At 39.5% G+C, this 26989-nt stretch overlaps 1 protein-coding gene and 1 pseudogene across 1 annotated transcript in view; one reads left to right on the top strand and one right to left on the bottom strand.

Annotated features, from left to right (window-relative positions):
* The window catches only part of GNPDA1 (glucosamine-6-phosphate deaminase 1), a 127579-nt gene that overhangs the window by 62268 nt on the left and 38322 nt on the right, over positions 1-26989 (top strand). The window lies entirely within an intron of this gene.
* LOC122738786 overlaps positions 15010-26989 on the bottom strand; it is a 32817-nt pseudogene continuing 20837 nt past the window's right edge.

The following is a 26989-nucleotide window of genomic DNA, read 5'->3' as shown; positions in this document are numbered from 1 at the left end:
AAAAAAAAAAGAAAAGAAAAAGAATGAAGGACAAACAAGAGAAAACCGAATGACTATATTTTTATGAATTGTTCTCTAGCCATTAATAAAATGGTTACCCAGAAACTAATTTTTCCTTTGTCACACTGTAGTTTTGAACAAATTTTCCCAGAATAGCACCAATATGTCTTTTGTTTCTATTTTGTATGCCTGTTTACCCAAGACATCATGACTCCTTAAAAAAGGATATACAAGGGGCAGCTAGGTGGCGCAGTGGTTAAAGCACTGGCCCTGATTCAGGAGTACCTGAGTTCAAATCCAGCCTCAGACCCTTGACACTTACTAGCTGTGTGACCCTGGGCAAGTCACTTAACCCCCATTGCCTAAAAAAAAACAACCCCAACAACAACAACAAAAAGAAAAAGGATATATGTATTTTCCCCCAGTTTAGGTTTATTTTTCTGGAAGAATTCAACAATTCTTCCCTAAGTTCAGGAGAATCTCATTGGATCATTAAATGAATGAGGCAGAAGCTAATCAGTGAACCAAAAAAAGATTCAGCCCCATGTTCTTTCTTCTGAAGTTTCCAGTCTACTTCCCCCTATAGTTTTTTGTTTTGTTTTGTTGGTGAGGCAATTGGGGTTAAGTGACTTACCCAGGGTCACACAGCTAGTAAGTTTTAAGTGTCTGAGGCCGGATTTGAATTCAGGTCCTCCTTACTCCAGGGCTGGTGCTCTATCCACTGAGCCACCTAGCTGCCCCTTACTTCCCACTATGTTGTATGTGACTTTAATTCAGTTGGTTATCACTACATGCGGTTGAGGTCATATCCTCTCTCATACCTTTGTGTTACCCTGTTCCATGTACTAACAGCACTCATCTTGCAAATACAAGAGGGACTTGGCACAAGCATATGGATGGTGAAGTGTAATCAATCTAATGGGAAGTATTTCTTAGTGGCTGCTCTGTATCAGGCACTGCACTGGTATTGGGCACACAGAGACAAAACAGTTCCTGTCTTCAAGCAACTTCCTTTCTAATGATGCAAATATATTACTGTTATGTCTACGCCTTACAGGTGGTGGGGCTGTACTGATGACTGAGATCAGTGGTAGTAGGCAGGAGTGTTTGGGGAGCAGGAGCTCTCCAGATTTCTCTTCCAGCCCCATTGTTACTGGCAGCTATTCTCCCTCAGAGATAGAGGCCAGAAAAAAAACCAACAAAACAGAACAAAAAACAAATATGGTTTAAAAATTTATTTGTTTATCTGTTTGTTTTCAGTCTTAATAATATTTTTTCCAGTTACATGTAAAGATAGTTTTCAACATTTGTTTTTATAAGATTTTGAGTTACAAATTTTTCTCCCTCCCTCCCTTCCCTCTCCCCCTCCCCAAGGTAGAAAGCAATCTAATATAGCTTATATATACAATCACATTGAACATATTTCTGCATTAGTCGTGTTGTAAAAGAAAAATCAGAAAAAAGGGAAAATCCTCAAAAAAGGAGTAGAAATTGTATGGTTCAATCTGCATTTAGATTCCACAGTTCTTTTTTTCTGGATGTGGAGAGCATTTTCATCATGAGTCCTTTGGAATTGTCTTGGATCATTGCACCAAGAAGAGCTAAGTTTATCACAGTTGATCATTACACAATGTTGTTGTTACTGTGTACAATGTTCTCTTGATTCTGCTCATTTCACTCAGTCTTTACAGGTTTTTCTGAAATCTGCCTGCTCATCATTTTTTTAATCATAAGAGTATTTTATTATTTTCCAGTTACATGTAAAAATAGTTTTCAACATTTGTTTTCATAAGAGTTTTAGTTCCAAATTTTTCTCCTTCCCTCTCTTCCCTCCCCCCTCCCCAAGACAGAAAGCAATCTGATATAGCTTATATATGTACAATCACATTAAACATATTTCTGCATTATTCATCTTGTGAAAGAAGAATCAGAACACAAGGGAAAAACCTCAAAAAAGAAAAAAAAACAACCAAAAAGTAGAAACAGTATGGTTCAATCTGCATTTAATATCCACAGTTCTTTCTTCTGGATTTCTTTGAGAAGAGCTAAGTCTATCACAGTTGATCATCACACAGTGTTGCTGTTACTGTGTACAATGTTCTCCTGGTTCTGCTCACTTCACTCAGCATCAGTCCACTTAAGTCTTTCCAGGTTTTTCTGAAATCTGCCTGCTCATCATTTCTTACAGCACAATAGTATCCATGACATTCATATACCACAACTTGTTTGGCCATTCCCCAATTGATGGGCATCCCCTCAATTTCCAATTCTTTTCCATTAAAATTTATTTTTTAAATAAAAGTTTTAACTTTATTGGTAAAGGGTTAAAAATAAAATGAAAAAAGATGAAGTTGGAGAAAAAGAAAGTAGTTGCAAAGGAAGAGAGACTCCCTCGTGGAAGAGAGGACATTGTCAAGATAGCTGCTACCGGGGCAGCTAGGTGGCACAGTGGATAGAGCACTGGCCCTGGAGTCAGGAGTTCAAATCCGGCATCAGACACTTAACACTTACTAGCTGTGTGACCCTGGGCAAGTCACTTAACCTCAATTGCCTCACTAAAAAGAAAAAAAAAAAGATAGCTGCTACTAAGAGATACTGCAAAGCCACTTAGACACTTCAGCTTCCAGGCCCTAGAAGGACTCTTCACTCTGTCTTTGTACTTTCTAATTTAATATGCATGAAGGTAGTCAACAAACCTAGTATTTTAATTTTGTTTTGTTGTATTCCCAGTTTATCTTTTTATTGGCCACATTAGCCAAAAGCATAGCACATCATTGTCAACTCTATATCCCATGGAGGGAAGAATAAGGGATGCTCATACTATCTAACAGTCAGAAGTGGAGAGTGGAGTTCTATCCCATGGTGGGTTGTCATCTGTCACCTGACACAGGACCATCACTACCATTGTGAAAGAGTGGACAAAATGGGGAGCAGATGAAAAGGTGGAAGGAGAGCAAGCTAAAACCCTAAAGTCAGGCCATCATCATACTAGGATGTTTATGAAGCACCAAAATTTCAGGGGTTGAGATGAGGGGGAAAAGAAGTTGTGAGAAACAAGGTTCAGACTGGGCAGTCTGCCTGAGATCAGGTAGGAAACTTTAAGGAATGCTAGAAAGTTGCTTGCTTTCCTTATCGAAATTGCCTGGCATTTCTGTACATTAGCAGTATTTTCCCCCAACACACAATATGGTCAACATGATCAGGGGGAGGGGTAATCAGGTCCTTTCTGATGCAGTCACACCCGCTGGGGCCTGGGATCATACACCCTCCACACAGGGGGGGTGGGAAAAAAACACCATAGCACCGCAAAACTCTTGATCCACTTAGTCTTGGGAAGATGAATCCCCTGTGTCTGCTCCTAACATCAGCATCTTTACTCAGGCTTTGTACTATATATTTGTTCAAATGCTGTTTCCCCAATAAGATTGTAAACTCTTTGAGTGTAGGAACTGTCTTCTGCCTGCTCTTGTATCCCAAGTGCTTAGCACAGTGCCTGGCTCATAGTGTGTATTGTTTGTTTGTCCTTGGTTCCTAAAGAGGACCATGATACCAGGGTTGATGTCATGACTTGCCCTGAATTGGATTTAAATGAGGAAAGGCTGTGCAAGGTCACCAACCTCACTCTCTCCTCCAGAGTCACCTGGGTCCAGTGTCCATATACATATCAGGATGACTGGAGATGGTTCCAGATGTTTAAGGCAATTGGGGTTAAGTGATTTGCCCAGTGTCACACAGCTAGTAAGTGTCTGAGGTGAGATTTTAACTCAGGTCCTCCCAACTTCAGGGCAGTGCTCTTATCCACTGTGTCACCTAGCTGCCCCCTGGTGCATAATAAGCATATAATAAATATTTATTGATTGACTGATTGAAATGTACTCACCTATGAAGTAAACCTGAAAAACCCAGCCCTGGAGGTGTCCTCTAATTACATATTGCTGAATCTAGAGGGAAATCCAGTTAGGTGGTGCAGTAGATAAAGCACCAGCCCTGGATTCAGGAGGACCTGAGTTCAAATCTGACCTCAGATACTGCTGAGATGAATCCCACAGGTCAGTCCTTGGTGGCTATGCCTCAGATACTTGACACTAGCTGTGTGACCCTGGGCAAGTCACTTAACCCTTATTTCCCACCAAAAAAATAAATAAAATAAAAGCAATGAGGGATCATAAAAATATCGGTTGATTGTTTGCTAGGAAAACCAAAACTTTTATTTTAAAATTCATTTTAAGTGATTTCCTCATTCGATTTATTGATATGTTTTGTTTTGACATAATAGATTCTCAGCAAATACTCGAACCCTGTAAAGTCAAAAACCAAGACCTCTACAAAAGTAAAAAATAAAAATAAGCAGCTTCAGTTTTCCCCAGGAAACTTCTAGCATATTTTTGTTCCATATGTTCACCTTCCTTCTCTACTTGTTACAGCTATGAGTTTCTTTGTCTCTCTGTCTCTTCTCTTCATTCTTTCCTCTCATGCTGTTTTATTACTGACTTCAGGTTGGGAACTGACCATGCTGGTGGTGGGCTATTTATTGTTGGGCTTGCTCCTAGAAGAGTTATAATGTGGAGCAGATGTAGCTATTCTGTCACTGTTTCTTGTCAACTTAACGCAAAGTGAAAAAAGCAAAAAAACTTTTAAATCGCCTACTAAGCCAGAACTAAGTGTGCATACAAAAATCACTAATAGGTTAAATAGAGCTTCCTTGGAGGCAAAAGAGTGGGGGAAGACACTTGGCCCCTTTTCCACTGGTTCATGATGAAGTCCAGAATGACCTTTTGAGCTTGGAAAGGTTGAAAGAGCCACCAGAGGTTCAGTGATGGGAGTCTGTAGTGGGGTTTTTGGGGAGCTGAGCTCAGTGGGGAGCATAGCCACCAAGGAATGACCTGTGGGATTCATCTCAGCAGTGAATCTAGCCAGCAGCTGAGACACTATGCCCTGCAAACAAAGGTGGCTCATCCATCAGCTATGCCACACCTTGAAGTGAAGTCAGTGGTGAAAATGTTTGCAGTAATCACTTTAAGTTTGAATCCATTCTCTCCAGGGACCAAGGTGGGAGAGGGGAGAGGGTTTGAGGGATGTGTCTGTACTTCTGTGTGTGTGCACACACGATACATATATATGTATATGTACACAATGTGTGTGCATGTGTATTGTGCCATGTATGTTTTGTTACATGCTTATTTATCATGTATGTGGGTATATGTATTCACATATGTATTGTGTATATATGAATATATAACTTTGTTTAAAACTAATCAATGTAAATCAGTTAATTGATAATGAAGAGAAAGCAAATGGTCATCTTGACATTTTGAAGATATTAATTGGCACTGGTGATTGGTACTGGGGGAACAACCTGGAATGGGGATTTGAGTCAATAGTATTAGAAAAACCCCATTCAACCTCAGAGATCCCAGAACCCTGTTGAGCTTTGGGGACCAAACCTGTAAGTATGCCTGTGGGTTGGGAGAGTAAGTCCAGTCTTCATTCATGTCCTAGTAACACCTCACAACTAAACTCTCCCTTGTGCAAAATAGACAGTTAAGCAAAACCAACCAATAGTTTGTCACTAGGCTCTCTGGACAAAATCAACACAAACTACTCTGGTGCTTGGGATATCTCTAAAAATGTTGTTCTTACAGAGCCTAGCATAGCAGGCATTCAGTAAATGTGGCAAATTGAATTCTTGTCTCCCTGCCTGCTTACCTTATGCATTAATCAGTTAAATTCAACATATTTTTCTGGAGCACCTACTATACGCCAGTCACTTGGCTAGGCTGGCTGACTGCTGACTGACAATGTATAGCATTTTAAGGTTTACAAAGAACTCTCCTCACAACACCTATGAAATGGATAGCACAGATGTTATTATCACTGTGACAGTATAAAAAGTTTGAGACACAGTTTCTGGGTAATTAATCATTTTATTAATCATGCTAGTGTACAATTAATAAAAGAGTCAGTGCCAGTCTCAAATGCTAAAGACCCCTCATGGCACCCACTCAATGCTTGTATGCCCTTGGAAGGGTGGGTGTTTCTGTGGGTGTTCTGATTGGTTAACGGTTAATGGGAATAAATATTATGAGAGGTGGACCCATTCTAATGAGGGACTGGGGGATGTGACTTGGATCACTCTTGCTCCCAGACCAGAGCAAGCCTCAGGCAATCTAGACAAAGGATCTACTTCTACTGGGACCTAGCTGAGTGGAAAGCAAGGAGCTGGAATTTATCTTAGATTAAATTCTTTGTAAGGTTCTCTAGGTGGGTGGGGTAACAATTCCAAGATTCCATCTCATCTTCCACCTGGCTCTTAAGAGAACTAAGCTTTGACCTAATCTCCAAATGAGGAAGGGGAAAAATCCTTGATCTCCCTAATATTTGGTTATTTAATAATAATTTCTCTCATCACCATGTTACAAGGGAGGAAACTGAGGCTTACTGAGAGTGACATGCCTCTGCTCGAATAGCTAATATAGCAGTGGAGCCAGGATTCATAAAATTTAGACTAAGAGTTGCTATTGTTGTTCAGTTGTGTCCAACTCCTCATGACCCCATTTAAGGTTTTCTTGGCAAAGATACTGGAGTGATTTGCTGTTTCCTTCTCCAGCCCATTTTACAGATGAGGAAACTGAGGGAAAGAAGGTGAAGTGACTTGCCCAGGGTCAAACAACTAGTAAGTATCTGAGGCCATATTTGAATTCAGGTCTTCCTGACTCCACTCTATCCACTCTATCCACTGTGCTGCCTTACTTTCTCTCTTAGACCAAGAGACAGAAGGGACTTTACCACTGAGAAGACACTTAAGGGTTAAGTGATTTGCCTAGAGTAGCCCCAGTAATCACTAGGGGAGGCAGGATTCATATTCAGGTCTCTTGTTTCAATGTACCCTTCCCTTTCTACAGCCCCATACGGCTTTTGACTGAGGGCCTGCCTGCCTGTGCAGTTGGACTGAGGAGCTCACTGACCTGGAAGGACATTTGGAAGCACACACCCTATAGACATAACCCAGCTAGCTCATTGGAGCAGCTGAGGATTCTGAGACTCAGTAGATTGATTGAGATTCAGTAGAGTCCTCTTTTTTCACTGGGTCCATGTAGTAGACCATCAACGGAAAAAACTAATTGCTTTTCTTTCTTTCTTTCTTTTTGAGGGGCAATGAGGGTTAATTGACTTGCCCAGGGTCACACAGCTAGTAAGTATCAAGTGTCCAAGGCCAGATTTGAACTCAGGTCCTCCTGAATCCAGGGCTTTATCCACTGCACCCCCCAATTGCTTTTCTTTCAGCAGATTCTGTTCATCTATCAGTGTCTGAAGTTTGTTTTCTCCTCCCTCTGTTAAAAAAGATCTTGTTGGGGCAGCTAGGTGGCACAGTGGATAGAGCATGGGCCCTGGAGTCAGGAGGACCTGAGTTCAAAACCGACCTCAGACACTTAATACTTATCCTGGGCAAGTCACTTAACCCCAATTGCCTCACCAAAAAAAAAAAAAAAAAGCTTGTTTCTCTACCACTAGGCTAAGACTTCTTGAAGTGTGGTCTGGGAATTCCTGGGGATCCCCAAGAGCCTTTAAGTGAGTCTGAAAGTCTCATGAGTCTGATAATAATTATGACATTTTAATTTTGAATATGATAAATATTGATAGTTATAACTCATGTAAACAAAAGTTTATTGGGGTACCAAATAATTTTTAACAGTATAAAGGGGTCCTAAGACCAAAAATGTTTCAGAATCATTGCATCAAATATTCTGGGCCCAAATTTGCAATCATAAGAGACAAGTTACCCTGGAGTAGTGGCAATAATCCATTGGTAATTTTTTCAAAGAGCACTTGGAAGTTGCCAATTATTTTTGGCAGGTAAACTCCCAAGTATTTTATACTGTCTGTCTACAGTTATTTTAAATGGAATTCCTCTTTCTATCTCTTGCTACAGGACTTTGTTGGTCATATATAGAAATGCTGATGATTTATGTGGGTTTATTTTGTATCCTGCAGCTTTTTTAAAGTTGTTAATTGTTTCAAGTAGTTTTCTAGTTGATTCTTTAGGATTCTCTAATCACATCAGCATATCATCTGCAAAGAGTGATAGTTTTGTTTGTTCCTTGCCTATTTTAATTCCTTCAATTTCTTTTTCTTCTCTTATTGCTAAGGCTAACATTTCTAGTACAACATTGAATAATAGTGGTGATAGTGGACATCCTTGTATAAAGTTGCTATCTAGCTATACTGTCTAAAATATCTAATGAGTGGTCGCCAATAAATTATAAGCTTTATCAAGAGTTTAGACTTTTAAGCATTTATTAAGGAGCACAAGAATTTGGTGAAGAGAGAGAAAGAGGCCTAGATGCCTACATCTATCTATCTCAGGGAGCCAGCATTTTTGCTCCACTCTCCACGAGAGTCCTGACGAAAAAGAGAGTGAGAGAGCCAGCCTCGCCCCCTCTTTGTCCCACAAGCCTCCTCTGAAACTGGGAACATCCCATTCACACACACACACACACACACACACACACACATACATACACACACACACAGCTCCAAGCTAATTGGCTGATAGCTTTGATAGACAGTACCCATGAGCAAATGTCACTTCCTGACACCAAGGAACTGACCTTTTAAGCCGCATGGCTTGCCCTCAGACACCTTCTCCTCATAGAGGAGCTTTCCTACAGTAACTCTCTGTAACGATTGGAATAACACCACCTGCTGGATACTTACTGTAGAAGAGTTCTGCCCATGAAGGGAAGGTCTTTGAGGGCAAGACCAGGAGTCAGGAAGTGACGCGGACTAGTGGGAGGAGGAAGGAAGAGACTGGCGCTCAGTCTCGTGCTTTTTTTTCCTCTGGACTCTGGTGGAGAGCGGAGCTAGAAATGTGCTCTCCCTTTAATAGATAGGAATCTAGGCCTTTCTCTCTCTTTACCAAATTCTTATTCTCCTTAATAAATGCTTAAAAGTCTAACTCTTGCTAAAGCTTATAATTTATTGGCGACCACTCATTAGATATTTTAGACAGTTTAGCTAGAATTTTAGCCCTTAACAGATGGCTGACCACGAAGAGGAAAGCTAACCCTTAGTCTTCTTCTGATCTTCTGGTTGGGTAAGAAATTTCCCCTCCCTCTCCCTTTAACTGCTAAGTACTGGTGTACTGGCTGTGTTTTTCCTTTGAATTTTTTCGAATGGACCTTTTAAACTCCCTAATTATCCTATTTTTGATTTTGGTCTGTTTAACCAGACAAATGGGAGATAAGATCATGTTAATGCTTTGTTTTTGTGGATTTTCTATTTTTCTTTTTATTTTTGTTAAAAGAGCCAGCAACTTACTCACACAAGGAAATATCTCTCCCTCTCCCAACCATGCTTTTTCAGAGAAACCTGAAGAGATTCCCGCAGCTTTTCCCAGTTCTAACAGTAATTGTTGCTCTAATTTTGCATGCCTGGAGGCAATGACCCACCCTCTAGTAGCTTTTAATCCCCTAGCGCCTGGAGGCAAAGTGGGGGAAGAGGAATCCAGGCCTGAGTTCAAAATCAAGTCTGATTCAAATTGCGCTGGTCCCTCCCCTCCTCTCCAAACCCCACCCTCTACTCCTCCCATGGCCAAGCCCATTGCTTCCCCTGCCTGGGAAGTCCAGAGAACTGATGCGCATGCTCAACTTTCTCTAACTACATTTGCAGCTTCAGGCTCAGCCCTTCCCCAGCCTGGCTGTGCTTCTGAGACAACCTTAGAAAACCCTTTAAATTCCAGATATGCTCGTTTTGTTCATAATTTTGCTAACCTGCTTTTGTCTTTAATTAGTAATCTTATAAAGCATTTGTATGGTGAAAAGACTGACAGACAATATAGAGGGGTTAAAGAAGAAAAACTTAAGCTGAATAAGAATGACAATCAACATAGTTCAAGACTCTGCCTCTTTTGCCATGGAAGGGTATATATTTTACAGAAATGTAGAAGTAAGCAGCAAGGTATTGATATGAGTATTGGGGATTTTAGATATCGGAATCAAAGGTGTTCTGAATTCACTCAGAGTATTAATATCAGTTCAGAGGTTACATAGGATTTCTATGCTATTACATATACATTTTGAAATTAATGGTATGGGTTTATTTTCATAGAGATTTTCATGCTTTTGAGATTGTGTTTTATATTTAGTTTTTAAAACAAGGAGAATATTTGTAAAAGCTTTTTATAGTCATGTGATCAAGTTTATATTTTATAATACTCTTATTGATATTAAGTTCATATTCATTTAGATTTCCTTAGTTTGAATTTCATTGTCTTTTATTGTTCCACGTGTATCTTCTTCTATTCATTCATCTATCTAATTTTGAAACATGGTTTTGATTTCATAATACAATGTTAATTCTAGGAGTATTGTGCTCCCATATTCTGAGTTATTTGTTTTTGTTATTTTTTCTCAACTGATTATTTGATCAAACTCTTTAAAGCATTTCCCTGGCAAATTGTTTGCCATGGCAAGTGTAAATTGATTCTAGAAGTATTATTTTTGATAAGCATATTCCAAAAAAAAAAAAAAAGAGGGGAACATTTGTAAAAGTTTTCTTTTTTCAGAAAAAAGTTTTCTTTGATATTGTTGTGCTTTAACTTGTATTTAAATATGTTCTGATTTTTCACAAAAGTAATTGTATACTAAGTGCAAAAAAGGGGTATTATTTGAAATTGTTGCATAATTATATATTGTGTTCTGAGTCAAGATGTATTCACATTTTTTGCAATCATTTATTATCCTCAATTTTTAAATCCATATGAGACTTGGATTATGGGAACTTATCATTTAAGACATTAATTGCCTTTATTCTGAGTTATCAGATGCCAGTTGGCCAAGATGCCATCCAATCACAAGAGGAATACATGCAAAGAGCAGACATTGAACTGTTACATGAGGGGAGACATGCACGAAGTTAAGGTATGGCCGAGGGAACGGCTTTTGACAAATGTTGAGGTTGGATTCTCTTGGTTTAATATTTTATTTTATTTTTCCCCACAATATTGTACAGATGGCTGGAAGTATTCATCCCACCCATCTCACTTCTACACCTGGCTTCTATGCTCCCTCCTATATGCCTGATGCCATGGACATCTCAATCCCATGCATCTGATTAAGTCTGACTCAGTTTCCTCCAATATGTTCGGTGGCATGGACATATATTCCATCCACCTATTTTAAGCCTGGCATACTGCATGGACAGTACATACTGCTCAAGTGTGGGAATGCTCAAATCCCATCATTTCTCTGTTCTTTTATGGTAACCCCCATAATTATCTCAGGTGTCATGATAAATAACAGTGTTGAATTTGGCCTTGACATCTGTTACTAATTATATTAGATTTTAAAATTTCTCATAATGGCATGAGGATAATTAGGCAGATGATGCAAAAAGTGATAAAAGAAAGATAAAAATTATTTTTATTACTTAATATTGCAGCAATTGTCTTCTCAATTACCCTCCATAAGGGGGGACTATAGTAATATTATAATTTTAAAGAATGTTTCAATTTTTGTTTTATTATATGTTTCATGTGTAACAACTAAGATTCTGAATTCCCTTAGACATGTTTTTGAGAACTTTCATTGTTTGATTTGATTATTGACAAAGCTATTTTAAAGTTGTGTTAAGCTCAATTTTGTAGGAAATTTTCCTGGCTGATTACCAGCATCCACACATCAACCCCTGAAAAGACTTCCATTCCACGACTACACCTAGAGGACATCTGAGAAAAGACTTTCAGAGACTTTAAATGAACAGTTTTGATTTGTTCTTTTTGTTGGTTTTTTTCTCTTTCTGTTATAATATACACCATCTGTAACATGTATTCTCTGCAGAGGCCCTCCCTTTGTAAGACTAATGTCAAAGCGTCGGTTCATGAGGACAAAAAAAATCGCCCCTCTGGACAAAACTTTTCTCTCTTCCTTTTCTATATTGTTGTTCACATATTATTAGTTAGCAATAGTTATTATATTCTTTTTACTGTTCCGTCAAGGAAACATTTTGTTTCTTGAGGAACAACAGGGGGGACTGTAACGATTGGAATAACGCCACCTGCTGGATACTTACTGTAGAAGAGTTCTGCCCATGAAGGGAAGGTCTTTGAGGGCAAGACCAGGAGTCAGGAAGTGACGCGGACTAGTGGGAGGAGGAAGGAAGAGACTGGCGCTCAGTCTCGCGCTTTTTTTTCCTCTGGACTCTGGTGGAGAGCGGAGCTAGAAATGTGCTCTCCCTTTAATAGATAGGAATCTAGGCCTTTCTCTCTCTTTACCAAATTCTTATTCTCCTTAATAAATGCTTAAAAGTCTAACTCTTGCTAAAGCTTATAATTTATTGGCGACCACTCATTAGATATTTTAGACAGTTTAGCTAGAATTTTAGCCCTTAACATCTCCAGCAGGTGGCATCACTCCAATTGTTACACTTGTTTCACCCCTGATCTTATTTTGAATGTCTCTAACTTATCCCCATTGCATATAATGCTTGCTGATGGTTTAAGATAGATACTGTTGGGGCAGCTAGGTGGTGCAGTGGATAGAGCACCGGCCCAGGAGTCAGGAGTACCTGAGTTCAAATTCGGCCTCAGACACTTAACACTTACTAGCTGTGTGACCCTGGGCAAGTCACTTAGCCCCAATTGCCTCACTAAAAAAAAAAAAAAAGATAAATACTGTTTATCATCTTAAGGAAAGCTTTATTTATTCCTATGCTCTCTAGAGTTTAAAATTTTTTTAATTAATTAATTTTTTTCTGTTTTTCTGATTTATTAAGACATACCCCAAGATTTCTTCAATTAGAAATTCTTTGAAACAATACAATCCTTTTTTGCCAGCCGGAGAATAGAGTCATCAGATTCTCCCATTCTACAAATTGCTCCACAAATTACATAAGTTTTGGGGGTTTTTTTTTTGGTGAGGCAATTGGGATTAAGTGACTTGCCCAGGGTCACATAGCTAGTAAGTGTTAAGTGTCTGAGGCCAGATTTGAACTCAGGTCCTCTTGACTCCAGGGCTGGTGCTCTATCCACTGCGCCACTTAGCTGCCCCAAATTGCATAAGTTTTAAATTGGCCATTGAATCTGCCTGTGACCTTGTCAGCCTCGGCCACATTCATCTGGATGGACATGTGGTCCTTGGCCCCAAAGATCCTGTTGCTCTCGGAGCATTTCCAAGGCATCTACAGGTCCACGAACTCGTCAAACTCGTTGGCGTCATTCTGCAGGTTGGCAGCTGAGGGAACCGAGTGCAAACTCAAAAGCAGCAGAAGAGAAAAAGCAGGCAGCACTTCTCCAAGCTCAGATAAGAGAAGGTCTCAAGTGTTTTTAATAGGAATGGGTGCTGCATTTTGTGAAAAGCTTTCTCTGCATTTATTGAAATAATATGATTTTGGTTAGTTTTGTTATTGATGTGGTCATTTATTGTTGATAGTTTTCCTAACATTGAACCAGCCTGAATTCCTGGTATAACTCCCACGTGGTCACAGTATGTTATTCTGGTGATAAATTGTTGTAATTCTCTTTGTTAATATTCTATTTAGAATTTTTGCATCTATATTCGTTAGGAAGATTGGTTTTGTGGTAAGATTATTGGATTTGGCTGACTCATTGGGAGGGTGCCACACCTGGCCTGCCCTGAAGAAACGTATGCTACTGATGTCAGAAGGAGAAACCATTCTCCACAGGCAGTTTTGAAGGACCTCCCCTTTTGGGGGAGGAAGATTAAATGCTTGTTGAAGGGAGTCTGAGTTTCTTCCGGAGTCTCTTTTTTTTCCCAGTGGTGCAAGCAGCAGGAGCAGAAGCCCCAGGTGGTGAATTAACATAAAAGCCCTGCTTTCTTTTGAATTAGCTGAACTGGAAGCAAGTTGGGGATTGTATAGATTTAGGTTAGCACTAAGAGGATTATCTGTATTTCTTTTTTCCCTGTTCCCTTATCTTTGATTTTTATTCATTTCATCTTTGCTGTTTATTGTATTCCCAATTAATAAAATCTGATCCATTTGTGGGAAAGAGGCTGTAAGGCTCCTTTCTTATTGGCCTGGGAGAAATATCTAAAAAGGCAGTTTCGGAGAGGAGGGAGCTTTGGATCTAGAGGTCCCTCATTATTTCTGGGACCCAATATTACAGTGAGCCACACAATTAACTCTCCATATATTAAATTTGGCTCTCACGGTTTACAATTTTCTTTCTCAGTTTTTGCTCTTCCTGGTTTAGGTATCAGCACCATATTTGTCTCATAAAAGGAATTTGATAGGATTCCTTCTTCACCTATTTTCCCAAATAGTTTGTATAGTATTAGAATGAATTGTTCTCTCTCTCTCTCTCTCTCTCTTTTTTTTTTTTTGGTGGGGCAATGAGGGTTGTGACTTGCCCAAGGTAACACAGCTAGTAAGTGTCAAGTGTCTTGAGGCCAGATTTGAACTCAGGTCCTCCTGAATCCAGGGCCAGTGCTTTATCTACTGCCCCACTTAGCTGCCCCTAGAATTAACTGTTCTTTAAATGTTTGGTAGAATTCACTTGTAAACTCATCTGGCTCTAGAGATTTTTTCTTAGGGAAGTTCATTGATGCCTTGTTCGATTTCTTTTTCTAAAATGGGTTTATAAGGATTTTATTTCCTCTTCTGTTAATCTGGACAGTTTATATTTTTGTAGATATACATCCATTTTATTTAGATTGTCAAATTTATTGGCATATAGTTGGACAAATTGCTCCTAATTATTGCTTTAATTTCTTTTTCATTGGTAGTAAGTTCACCCTTTTTATTTTTGATGCTGGTAATTTGTTTTCTTCTTTCTTTTTTGTAATCAAATTAACCAAAGGCTTACCTATTTTATTTTTTTATAGATCCAGCTCTTAGGTTTTTTTTTTATTAATTCAATAATTTTCTTACTTTCAATTTTATTAATCTCTCCTTTAGGTTTTGGAATTTCTAATTTGATGGGGTTTTTTGTTTTGTTTTTTCTGTTTGTCAAATCTTTATTGGGTAAGTGGGGAAAGGCATACAGGGTCCAGCTTAGTCCTTCTTGGCAGCAGCCTTCCTCATGGCAGCCAGGACGTTGCTGAGTTCCTCTCTCTTCCTCTTGGCTTTGATGTGAGTTCCCACCCTTTTAAAAAATAAACTTTAGGTCTCACTTATCCTTGGAGACCTTTAACAATTCCATGGTATGCCTCTTATAAGGGGCAAGCCCACACACCTCCCAGATCATATCTCTCAAAAACTTGGTGTGTTTGGTCAGGTGCCCACAGTGGTGGCGGTGTTGTGGCTTCGAAACATTCTTGGTAACTTTGTGGCCCTTGTTGAGGCCCACGGCCATGGGGTAGCAGATGGCCGTGGCTGAGGCGCAATTGTAGCCTCAACAGCAGCCACAACAGAAGGCCTAATTTGGTGTTTAATTGGGGATTTTTAATTTGTTCTTTTTCTAGTTTTTTTAGTTGCATACCTAATTCATTGATCTCCTCTTTCTCTATTTTATTCATGTAGACATTTAGAGATATAAAATTTTCCCTAAGAACTGCTATGGCTGCATCCCATAAGTTTTGGTATGTTGTCTCATTGTTGTCATTCTCTTGGACGAAGTTATTGATTGTTTCTATGATTTCTTTGACCCAGTCATTCTTTAGGATGAGATTAGTTAGTTTCCAATTAATTTTTGGTCTATCTTTCCATGGCCCTTTATTACACATAATTTTTATTGCATCATGATCTGAAAAGGATGCATTTACTATTTCTGCCTTTCTGCATTTCACTGTGAGGTTTTTGTGCCCTAATACATGGTCACTTTTTGTGTACATGTACCTGAGAAAAAGTCATATTCTTTTCTATCCCCATTCAGTTTTCTCCAGAGATGTATCATATTTAATTTTTCTAAAATTCTATTCACCTACTTAACTTATTAATTTTGTGATTAGAATTATCTAGTTCTAAGAGGGGGAAGTTGAGGTCCCCCACTAGTATAGTTTTGCTATCTATTTCTTCCTTGTTATGGGGTGTTAACCTGTAAATTAAGGAGACAATCAATATAGGAGAAAATAAGGTCTTTAATCAGGGCAGAGGAACTATAACTTGTGGTATCTCAAAGCAAGAAGCTAGGAAGATCCAAAGATGGGAATCAAGGACAAAATTTTTGTGGGGCAACAATAAAAGGGAACCAAAAGACTGCTCCAGGAGTCACCTACAAAAACCACTAACTACTTAATGTAAATGAAGCTTTAACAAAAGAAACCATAGAACTGCTCCTGAGTTAAGTATAGACACTATTTAACTCTAAATAAAAACTACTTAATGTAAGGTGGGGAATTTTTGGGAGGGGATAGTTTGTTTGGGGGAGATCCATAAGGCAATCAAGAGTCTAGAACTGACAAAGATTGGTTAGCCCCAAGCAATTCATTGACTTGTGAATGGAGAGTAGGTGGGGATCAGTCAGTTCTCAGTAAATTTGTAGTTATCAGGGGGAAATTGATGGGGGTTTGGGGTAGGGGTCCTTAGGAATTCCTCTCTAAAGAATTATACCCTCTTGTGCACAAATCCAATTAGAGTAAAATAATAGTTTATTTAGGTGCTAGGGAAAGGAAACCAAGAGAGAAGTCCTTGGACTTCTCATGGGGAGAAGGCATGGCACAGAGGCATGGCTCTCTGAAATACCTTTTTTCTCAAGCAGGAGACAAGCAGATACTTTTATAGAGGACTGATGGGGTGATCATCTGACTGTGGAAAGTTCCTTTATTGGGGGAGGACCATCCCCCATTCCTGGTGGCTGGAGGAAGTTGGGTGAGGGGTGGCTCCAGATCTCTCAAGCCATCTCTCTCCCCCTCATGCCACAAAGGCAGCATTCATACCTAATCTTATCTCCCCAAGGGGTGGGAGAGACTGGAATGAAGGGTGGTGGTCCTGGTGCTAACTCAGTCTGGATCTGCTGCCACTTATCTCTTTAAGTGTTTCTGTCCTTTGGCTTAGTTTCTCAAGGAGAAGGTTCTTTGATTTCCCCCAGAAAACTTCTAAGGCACCCCAGGCCCATACCATTCCTGTAACTCACTTAACTTCTCTAAGAATTTGGATTCTGTACCTCTTGGTGCATATGTGTTTAGTATTGATATTACTTCATTGTCTATGGTACCTTTTAGCAATAAGTATTTTCCTTCCTTATCTCTTAATTAGGTCAATTTTTTGCTTTATATAAGGACTGCTACCCCTGCTTTTTTTTTTTTACTTCAGCTGAAACATAATATATTTTGCTCCAGTTTTGTACCTTTACTCTGTGTGTATCTCTGCTTTAAATGTGTTTCTTGTAAACAACATATTGTAGGATTCTGTTTTTTAATCCACTCTGCTATCTGTTTCCATTTTATAGGAAAGTCCATCCCATTCACATTCACAGTTATGATTACTAACTGTATTTCCCTGCATCCTATTTTCCCCCTTGTTTGTACTTTTCTCTTTCTTTCCCCCCATCCCTTCTCACTAGTGTTTTGTTTCTGGCCACCTCAGTTTACCCTCCCTTCTATCAGCTTGACCTCCTTTTTGCCCTTTCCCCTTTCAATTCCTGGTTTTGCCCTCCCTTATATCATCATACTACTCTTTTCTTTCCCCTTTCCCCTTTCAATTCCTGGTTTTGCCCTCCCTTATATCATCACACTACTCTTTTCTTTCCCCTTTCCCCTTTTGCTTTCCTATAGGGCAAGATAAAATTCTATACTCAATTGAGTGTGTATGTTATTCCCTCTTTGAGTCAAATCTGGTGAAAGTAAGGTCAAAACAATGCTCACCCCTCCCTTTTTTCCCTCTATTGTAATAGGTCTTTTGTGCCTCTTCACATGATGTGATTTACTCCATTCTGCTTTCCATTTCCTCCTCTCCCAGTATAATCCTTTTTTGTTTTTTTTTTAATATTATCACACAATATTATTAATATTATCACATCACAATCAACTTATACCCACACCTTCTGTCTTTATGTACTCCTCCTATCTTCCTTAATAAGATACAGTTCTCAAGAGTTATAAGAATCTTCATCAGGTGTAGGGATGAAAACAAGTCACAGGGTTCCCCCTCCCCCTTTTTACCTTTTTATGCATCTCTTGAGTCTTGTATTTGTAGATTGAATTTTGTGTTCAGTTCTGGGCTTTTCATTAGGAAAGTTTTAAAGTCCCCTATTTCATTGAATGCCTTTATTTTCCCCTGAAAGATTATGCTTAATTTTGCTGGGTAGCAACTTCCTGGTTGTGATCCAAGTTCTTTTGCCCTCTGGAATATCATATTCCAATCCCTCTGATCCTTTATTGTTGAAGCTACCAGGTCCTGTGTAATTATGATTGTTGTTCCTTGATATTTAAATTGTTTCTGGCTGCTTGTAGTATTTTCTCTTTTACTTGATAATTTTGGAATTTAGCTATGATATTCCTTGGAGTTTTCCTTTTGGGGTCTCTTTCAGGAGGTGATGGGTAGATTCTTTCATTGAATACTTTTTCCTCTGGTTGTAAGACATTTGGGCCATTTTCCTTGATAATGTCATGAAATATGCTGTCTAGGCTTTTATTGATCATGGTCTTTAGTAGTCCAGTTATTCATAGGTTGTTCCTCCTGAATCTATTTTCCAGGTCTGATGTTTTTCTGAATAGATATTTTACATTTTCTTCTACTTTTATATTCTTTTGATTCTTCTTTACTTCTTCCTGTTGTCTCAATGAGTTATTAGCTTCCATCTGTCCAATTCTGATTCTTTTTTTTTTTTTTTTTGGTGAGGCAATTGGGCTTAAGTGACTTGCCCAGGGTCACACAGCTAGTAAGTGTCAAGTGTCTGATACTGTATTTGAACTCAGGTCCTCCTGACTCCAGGGCCAGTGCTCTATCCACTGCACTACCTAGCTGCCCCCAATTCTGATTCTTAAGGAATTCTTTTCCCCAGTCAGTTTTTGCACTTCCTTTTCCATTTGGCCAATTGCTTTTTTTTTTTTTTTTAGTGAGGCAATTGGGTTTTAAGTGACTTGCTAAATCCAGGGCTGGTGCTCTATCCACTGTGCCACCTAGCTGCCCTGCATTTTTTTTTAATGAGTTGTTTTCCTTAGTTAATTTTTGACTTTCTTTTCCCAAGCCATTGACTCTCTCTTACATAACTATCAATTCTTTTCCTAATTTTTCTTCTACCTCTCTTATTTGGTTTATAAAAACCTTTTTGAGCTCTTCCAATAGGGCTTTTTGGTCTGGAGATCAATTCTTCTTCCCCTTTAAGGTTTCATATGTAGGCATTTTAACATTGTCTTCCTTCGAGTTTATGTTTTAATCCTCCCTATCACCATAGTAATTGTCGATGGTGAGGATACTTTTTTTTTTTCATATTTTAGCCTCTTTTGTGCCTTTTAAGGTTGACTTTTTCTCCTGGGGTACAGTGTGCACTGTCCCAAGGTTCTTTTGCTGGGGTCCAGGGGCCAGGTCACCAGTTTTCTGATCTGAGACGTCGAAAGCTTGCAGCTTGCTCAATGAACTGGAGTGGCCCAGCCTAGTTAGGCCTGTTGGGTAGCAGATACCCCAGCTGACAGATTTCTTTCTGCATTGGAGCTGGAGGCCTCACAACTGGCCTGCTGCATGACCCTGGGCAAGTCACTTAATCCTCATTGCCCCGCCCTGGCCCCCCCCCCCCCCCCGCCCCAAAAGTGACTTGGCCAGGATCACACAGCTAGTAAGTGCCAAGTGTTTGAGGCTGAATTTGAGCTCAGGTCCTCCTGAATCCAGGGCTGGTACTTTATCCACTGTGCCTTCTAACTGCTCCAAGAGTCTTTTGCTGGCTTGCCCAGACACCCTCTGTGCTGAGGTGTGTTCCCCTTTTACCCACATGAAACAGACCTTTCTTGAAGATCTTCTGGGTTATCTTAAGTCAAGATCATTTCACTCTGGGGTGTTTTTTGGTTTTTGGTTTTTGTAGGTTTTGCAGCTCTAGAATCTGTTGAGAGGCTTAATTTAACATTGTTTCTAAGGGAAATTTGGCAGAGCTCAGGCAGCTTCCTTGTTTCACTCCATCATCATGGCTCCTGCCAATTATTTTTAATTTATTATTTCATCTGAGTTTCACAACAACCATGGGAGGTAGACACTACAAATGTTATTACTTTCATCCTGTAGAAGAGGAAATTGAGGTTCAGAGAATTTAAGTGAGCTCTCCACAGTCACAAAGTAAGTGACAATGGAAGGATTTGAACCTATATCTTCCTATTTCCAGATTGAACATTCTGTCTACTATACAAGGTGTTAACTTGTGGGTCATGACCCCAGATGGGGTCACATAACTGAATGTGGGGGGGTCATGAAAAATTTGGTAGTAAATGTTTGATTTGCATATTTATTTTATATACCTATATACCCAGGGGTCACATAAAAATTTCTTGGGCAAAAAGGGGTCATGCATGAGTGGAAAAATTTTAAGAAGTCCTGTACTACACTATGCTCATTTATGTGGTGCTTTAATGTTTACAAAGCATTCTCCTCACAAATACCTCACAAATAATGCCCTCCTGAGGTAGGCATTAGAAGTTCTTATCCTCACTTTATCATACATATTATTACTAAAAACCCAACATTTACTTAGCAATCACTATTTAACCAACAACTGAACCACACATGAAGTATTTCCAACCCAAACAATAGCTAGCATTTGTACAATACTTTAAAGTTTGCAAAACACTTTACATGTTATTTCATTTGATCCTCACTATGACCCTATGAGGTAGGCACTATTAGTAACCCCATTTTAAAGATGAGGAAACTGAGGCTGGGAGAAGTTGTGGATCTTGCCCAAGATCACACAGCTGATAAACTCTATAGCAAGATTTGAATTCAGGTCTTCTTGATTCTAAGTCTGTTATATGCTCTCTGCTGCCATCTAGCTGCCTCTATAAACAAGTCAACAAGCATTAATCTCTTATTATGTACCAGGTGTTCCAATAAGTGCTAGAGATAGAAGAAAAGGCAAAAACAGTCTTTTAAGGAACTCACATTCTACTGGAAGAGAATCAATCAAGCAAGCAAGCAAGCATCAAGCATGCATTAAGCACCCACTATGCGCTATGCAATCTGCTAGGCACTGAAGATCCAAAGACAAAAATGAAAGTCCCTGTTTATCAAGGCACTTACATCCTATTGGAGGAGACAACTAGTACACATAGCAGAATATACATAATTTACACAAAATAAACAAAAAGAAATGTGGAGGTGTGTGAAACAGGAAAGTCTTCATATTGGAGGTGACATGTGAGCTGAAATCTGAGGGAAACTAGGGATTCTAAGAAGCAGAAAAGAGGAGGGTGTACATTCCAGGCATAGGATGCAGCCTGGACAAAGGAGAAGAGGCTGAAGATGGAATATCATGGGTGTAGTATGCATGAAGAGGAGGTAATTAGAACCATTTACATCTTAATTCATAGGGGACCATCACACAAATCTGAAAGGAGATTTGAGATAAACAAACATATGCATCTATATGTATTTTTTTCTGTTTGTTGGTTAGTTTTATTGGTTAAAGTCTAAGACATAATATTTCTCCTTATCTAATTAAGATGTAAATTATTCCAATTCCACACCCCTCCCTCCCCACCCAGCCAACTTCATGTGCTGGGCTGAGTCAAGCAAGAACATCTTGTTTCCCTGGGAGAAATTTATCTTCAGGAGACCTATGTGTTCCAGCTATTAGCTTTCAGTCTTTGTAAAAAGCCCCTCTCTACAGGTGCTCATCAATTGGGGAAAGGTCAAACAAGTTTATAGTATGTAAATGTGACAGAATACCATTGTGCTGTGAGAAATAATCAAGAAAACCTCAGAGAAACCTCAGAAGACTTGTATGTACTGATGAAGAGTGAAGTGAACAGAATCAGGAGAACAATTCATACAATGACAACAGTATTATAAAGACAAAAACAATTTCAAAGATTTAGCATGACTGACCACAATTTCTGAGGATTACCTCCTGATAGAGAAGTAAAAACTCAGAGAAAAGAATGAAATATGTATGTCATAGTGGATGGGTTTAATTGATCAGATTGATTGTGAGGTGTCCCAAAGAATTATAAGACTCAGTGACTCAGTTTCCCAATTTTTATTAGAAGACTGATGACCAACAAACATCCCTTTATAAAAACTAATTGATGTTAATTTGCGGCAGCTAGGTGGCGCAGTAGATAAAGCACTGGCCCTGGAGTCAGGAGGACCTGAGTTCAAATCCGGTCTCAGACACTTGATACTAGCTGTGTGACCCTGGGCAAGTCACTTAACCCCCATTGCCCCGCAAAAAAAAAAAAAAAGAAGACTGATGACCACAGGGAGAGCCCCCAAAAGAAGAAAGAAAGGTGTCTTCAATAGGGAGAGGAAAAATGGTTATATTTATAGTGAGAAAAGTAAATTATCTCCTCATTATCTTAATCGCTTCCTTGTGGGAGGGTCATATCCTAATTTGAAATTCTTGGGGTGATAAGACATCCTCCAAGGCAGGTACCTTTTTCCCTAGGGATGTGTTTTGGGGGTTTTAATGTCATAAGATGAACCTAAGGACACATTTGGTCTTTCTGCACATGTTCATAAAAACAAGTTTAAACTAGCCAGAGGGTCTCTCTATTTACGATCTCTCTTTACTGTAAGATCTAGTTTCTAGGTGCAATTTCTGTTTCCTGTCATGCAGGATTATTAATCCCTGGCTACTGTGTAAAGCTTCTGTTGATAGTGTTGGTCGATAGGGACTGGAACCTCTGTTACTGTACTGTTGATAAGAACACAAACCTTAGTTTATCCGTTAACCCTTTTAGCTTCCTCCATCATGTACATGTATGTATGTGTGTATATACATATATGTGTTATGTATATGTATATATATGTGTGTGTATATATATATATATATACACACACATATTTGACTTTGGTCATTGGGGAAATTTGTTTTGCTTGTCTATATTGTTTATGTTTATTTTACTTATGTATTTATTTGTAGCTATATGTCTATTACAGGGATTTTGTTTTCCTTTCATCCTCAATTGAGGGGGATAGGATGAAGTGAAAGCAAATTTTTGCTGATTGAAAAAAAAAATTTAATTAAAAAAAACACTCTTCAGTACAGTCAGCAGACGGTCAATTTCTGAAAGTCCAGATAATGGATAGATACTCAAACTACAGAAGACTGCCATGTAGGAAAATGGGAGAGCAGTCTAGTCTGCTTCTGGTGATGGGACAGGCAGAGAAGGAACAAAGAACAACAAAAAGGGGAAGAGTAGACACCAGGAGGCAGTGAGCCACGTCACACTGCCACACTCAGGGAGTCAGGCCACAGGCCTGGGGGCAAAATCCTTACCCTGATGAGTTACAAACTTCATGCTTTCCTATGATGCTGCATATAACTTGCCTTTTTATGATAGAGGTCATTCTTTTACACCATGTTCTACCCCTCACTCTACTACCCATCCCCCCCCCCTGCTTTCTCTCCATTGGTTCCTTCCTTTCCCCAGCTGACTCTCTTTTGCTCCTCACCCTCCTGCATATTCCTGGAACAGCTGATAGCAGTCTTCTGGTTAAGTAGCTAATAACATCACACTGGTATGGAAAGTAATGGATCTGACTCCTTCCTGCCTAGTGGTGAGTGCTCTTGAAAGATTAAAATAGACTCTAATGGGGCTAGAGGATCTTCTTTACATCATTGTCCAGGAGGAAACAAATTCTCAAGGGGCAGACCTTATTCCTTGGAAACTTGAGCCTAATGAAAGCCAACTGCAACTTCCACAACAGGGCATTCATCATCCCTTAGGATCTGTTGCCAGATTCCCCCAATTCAAGGAAGTAGAGTGAACTGAGCACAATTCAGCTCAGAGAATGGAGGGTGGTGAGAATGTCAAGTTTCCAGGGTGAAGGTGAGGAATTTCCCCAGGAGATATCCCTCCCTCCTGAGTTTCATTTTCTCTTTGATATGATTTTCAGAGGATTCTTAAGTGAGGGTAGTGGGATGAAATGTGAGACTGTCACTCGAAGGATCACAGCATCCAAAAGGAGGACACTAGGAAATAGCCCAGTTGTATACTGCCCTGGTCAGACCATTCCCCTGAAATCCATGTTCAGTTCTGGGTACCACATTTTAGGAAGAAATTGACTGGCAAGCTGGAACACAATTAGAAGAGAGTGACTAGTAACCATTCCATATTCAATCCAATCCAATCTAACAAGCATTTATTAAAAGCCTACTGTAAGAATTGGAATCGAACCCCCTACTGGAGAGACACTGTAGGGAAGCTCCACCATGAGGAAAAGGCATGTGATTTACAAGCCATGTAGCTTCAGTGTCAGGAAGTGATGTTCATTCATGGGTCCTGTCGATCAGAGCTACCAGTCAATTAGCTTGGAGCTCTGTGTGTGTGGATGGCCCTGTTTCCTGTTTCACAGGAGGCTTCCGGGAGGAGGAAGGGCAAAGGATCTCTCTTTTCTCCCAGGACCCAGTTTGAGTGGAGCTGAGATGCTGGCTCCTTGAGATAGATAGATGAAATAATCTTGGTCTCTGTCTCTCTCATCACCAAATTCTTATACTCCTTAATAAATACTTAAAAGTCTAAACTCTTGCTAAAGCTTATAATTTATGGCGACCACTCGATAGATTTTTAGACAGTTTAACTACAATTTTAGCCCTGTACAGATAGCAACTTTATAGATGGCGACTATGAAAGGACAAGCTGAACCTCAATCTTCTGATCTTCTGGTTGGGTAAGAAATTTTCCTATAGGCTGTCCCTTTAAATTCCAAAGTAGTGCTAAATACCGACAGGAGATCGATAGTCAACAAGTACCACAGGGAAAGTTGAAAAGAATTTTGAAGAGAGGGTTCTAAGGGAAATGGGGGAGGAAGGAAGGCAGACCATTAGAGAGGATGCTGGTGTTTTGACCTTCTGATAAAAACAGAAGAGGCTACACAGCTAATTCTCCTTAGAGCTATAGATTTCGGGTGTGGTGAGTTGGTTTTGTTTTTTGAGGCAAAGCTAGCTTGGCTGGAGGCAGGTTTGGGTGCCTGGGGCCTTTTTACCCCAGAGATTTATACATTGTTTCTAGTTCTATTAATCTCACTTGTGTTTTTAACTTGTTACCATTAACAAACCTGTGTTTTGTGTTTTTGAAAGAGGCTGTTTCTTTTCTTACCCCAATATTAAGGTGAGCCACCCAATTAACTCTTCTCATACTAAATGTGGCCCTTACACTACTATGTGTTCAGCAATTTCCTAGGTGCTAGGGATACAAAAGAAAATGTGAAGTAGCTGCTACCTTCAAGGAGGTTGCATGCTATACACAAAGATAAATAGAACTTAAGGAGAGACTTCCTAATAACTAGCAGGACCAGGAAAGGCTTCATAAAAAGTAGCACCTTAGAGTTTTTAAGGAAGCTAGGAATTCTTTTGAGAGGCAGAGATGAGAAAAAGTGCATACTAGGCATGCAAGATGGCTGGCACAGACATTTGGAGATGTGGGACATGGAATATAAAATATAAGACAGAGCTTGTAGGTTGATTTATCAAGTTCACAAAAGAGCTGGAGCCATCTAGATAGCGCTTTAAATGTCAGGTTGATGCATTTATATTTTATTCTGTTGTTTTTGTTTGTCCTTTATTTTTGGAGAGGCCCATGACATTGGAATGATTTCATGATTTGCAGTGAATTGGATTTTAAGTGAGGAAAGGCTGTGCTCACTCTTTCCTCCAGAGCTATCTGGGTTCAGTGGTAAGGTATATATCAGGATGACTGGAGATGGCTCAGAATATTTAAGGCAACCTGGGGGGTTAAGTGACTTGCCCAGGGTCACACAGCTCATAAATATCTGAGGTGAGATTTGAACTTAGGTCCTCCTGACTCCAGGGCCAGTGCTCTATCTACTTCACCACCTAGCCATCCCATATTTTATTCTTTTTCTTTTCTTTTCTTTTCTTTTTTGTGGGGCAATGAGGGTTAAGTGACTTGCCGAGGGTCACATAGCTAGTAAGTGTCAAGTGTCTGAGGTCAGATTTGAACTCAAGTCCTCCTGAATCCAGGGCCAGTGCTTTACCCACTGTGCCACCTAGCTTCCCCCATATTTTATTCTAGAAAGAATAGGGAGACTTAACTACTCTCATCAGTGCAATGATCCAAAACAATCCAAAGGAACTAATGAGGAAGCTTACTATGCACCCCTATAGAAAGAACTGATAAAAAGAACACTTGTGGATTGTACATATATAACCTGATTGAGATCTTGTGGAGGGGGGAGGAAAGGGAGGGAGGGAGAGAGAAAAATTTGGAACTCTAAATCTTATGAAAATGAATGTGGAAAACTACCCTTACATGTAAATAAAAAATAAAATAAATGTTTGTTGCTAGAAAGAAAAGGGAGTTATTGAAGATTGCTTTTTTAGCAGAGCCCTGGCATGGTCAGACTTGTCTTTTTTTTTTCTATTTTAATAGTATTTTATTTTTCCCCAATTGCATGTAAAGATAGTATTCAACATTCATTTCTGTAAGATTTTTAGTTCCAAATTTTTCTTCCTCCCTCCATTCCCTCCCCTCTCTTGAAGCCAGCAAGCAATTATATATAGGTTATACATTACAATCATATTAAACATATTTCCACATTAGTCATGTTGTGAGAGAAGAATCAGAACAAAAGGGGAAAAAATCACAAGAAAGAGGAAAAGGGGCAGCTAGGTGGCTCAGTGGATAAAGCACCAGCCCTGGATTCAGGAGAACCTGAGTTCAAATCTGGCTTCAGACACTTGACACTTACTAGCTGTGTGATCCTGGGCAACTCACTTAACCCTTATTGCTCTGCAAAAAAAAAAAAAGAAAGAAAGAAAGAAAGAGGAAAAAGCCAACAACAAAAGTAAAAATAGTATGCTTCAGGGGCAGCTAGGTGGCACAGTGGATAAAACACCAGACCTGGATTCAGGAGGACCTGAGTTCAAATCCAGCCTCAGACACTTGACACTTACTAGCTGTGTGACCCCGGGAAAGTCACTTAACCC

The sequence above is a fragment of the Dromiciops gliroides genome, chromosome 2 (assembly GCF_019393635.1).
Source record: "Dromiciops gliroides isolate mDroGli1 chromosome 2, mDroGli1.pri, whole genome shotgun sequence".
NCBI lineage: Eukaryota > Metazoa > Chordata > Mammalia > Microbiotheria > Microbiotheriidae > Dromiciops > Dromiciops gliroides.
The sequence above is the reverse complement of the archived record's forward strand: the minus strand, read 5'-3'. Positions and strand labels throughout refer to the sequence as shown.